Raw genomic sequence first — 2134 nt, forward strand, 5'->3', positions numbered from 1 at the left:
ATTCTGTACTGATAGATGCTCATATCTACAGGATTTCTGCTTCCTTCCTTCCAGAACTTAGAATGGCACGTACTGATGAAAGCTGGGAAACGTCCTGTAGCTATGTTCTGGCCATGCTTGTTCTACAGTTCCTATACAGTACAATTAAATCACTTAAATGTAATTTTCACAGGCAATCAGACTTTTTTTTTTTCTAATGACCATCTGGGATATGTAAATCTGATTAGCAGCTACACATGTAGCCTATGGAAGCAATGTTTTGAATATGCAAAGAGGTAAAAAATTGAGGGAAATTCTGCAAAATCAAATTTTAACTCTGCTAAACCCCCCTATATTTTTAATTCCTAATCTTCTGGCCTGAGTTTTCCATTGCATAGGTGAAAAGAAAAAAATACTGTGTCTCTGGGATGCTGTAAAACTAAATTAAGTTGATCAAATACATTATGAAGGTTACTATAGAAAAGTACCATTTTAAAATGGAATCATACTTCCCATCAGGGGTTTTGACTAATAAGCAGTGGGATAAGATGTGTAGACCCACAAAGAGCAGAGAAATAAAGAACACAGGATGATGGCTGATCTTTGTCAGCAGTATTAAGTTGCATGAGGCTAGTGAAAAAACTCATATGTGCTTTCTGAGGCTAAACTGCAGTATAATCTACCCACACCAAAGAGCTGGATTAAGGTTGTGTGAAAAACATTGTTTCTAATACTTCCAAATTTGGGATATTTGCTTTTCAAAACTAAAGTTAATTTTCCTGTGTAAATTGTAAGTAAATAATATAGTACTTGGAGAGAATTATATTTTATTTACCTTATTGAGAAATAAAAGACACGGAGGCTTACTAAATGTGCAAAGCTTATTACCTCTCTAAATCTTACTTTACTGCAGTGACCGCAATTTTATCTGTATTCTAGAAAGGCTGTCTTCTAAAACACTTTTAGAAGCTTTGAAGAAAATAATGTCAATCTGAAATACTGAACAATAGAAATAGATAGAAAATTGTACACAAAAAACCCCCATAAAGCTAAGTCAAAAGTGTTTGAAAAGAAGCACTGTCTTAACGAAGCTGGCTTTCATTCTGCTCATAACTGTGTGTTTTTTACCATATTTTAATGGAACACGCATGATAAAAGAATGATGAACAAGCAGAGGAAAATTGAGTGTGTAGTAATTCTTAATATCCTATGAAAATACTTGTCATGTCTGCTAACAAAACCGGTAATTTTTCCTTTGAAGAGCCACATTAAGTACGAACTTATTCAGTGTATAGAAAAGGGCCCAGAGACAGTAGCAGCTTATTGTAACCTTGCTGCAGATGTAGCAATCTCAGTACTCAATTTAGGAGTTTGTCATCAAGACTGATTTAGTTTTGGCCTTGAGTGTAGTACATTAACTATTTTGGAAACCTGCAAACCATTTGACTGCATCCAATAATGTGATTCATTGTCCTTGCATCAGAGCCTAATGCATAAATTTATGAAACTTGGGGGATAGAGTGAAGATGGTAGTAGGATCCTGGATTATTTTTTAGCTTGTAATTCAAGAAGTAGTCCTCCACAGTCTTCTGTAACAGACACAAAGTAACATCATGGGGGTGAGTAGATGCATGGGTTTAAGGTCATGGGAATGTGTCTATCTTGAGGGAATGTTAATGGTCCTCAGAGAACATCTGTCCCATTGAGGGGTAGAATTGTTTCCTTCTAGTACTGCACTTCCTCAGTTACTTCACCTATCCGTGATACTATTTAGAGAAATAATGACATTTCAAAATTCCTCAGATCAAAAATTAATTCTTATTCTCAGTCATGGAGCTAGCTTGTATGTGTTGTCCACACACCCAAATTATACTGCTTTAACAATTCAGTTTAAAGAAAGAAGGAAAATTTCCACAGGAAAAGAAATATTTATTTTGGTGTGCCTTGTTTTTGTATAGTTTGTATTAAACTTGACATCAGGTCATTTGCCTCTTTATTGTTATAATGTGATTTCAAAACAGGGGGGAAATAGCCCACAAATACCAGACCCTGAAATGTCATCAAATTTGTCCTATAAAACGTGACTAGCTAGCCCAGTGTAACCATCAGCAGAGGTAGTGGGCACATGGAGTGGCAGCAGGCATGCTTGAATTAG

Source organism: Phaethon lepturus, unplaced genomic scaffold (assembly GCF_000687285.1).
Source record: "Phaethon lepturus isolate BGI_N335 unplaced genomic scaffold, ASM68728v1 scaffold21036, whole genome shotgun sequence".
Lineage (NCBI taxonomy): Eukaryota > Metazoa > Chordata > Aves > Phaethontiformes > Phaethontidae > Phaethon > Phaethon lepturus.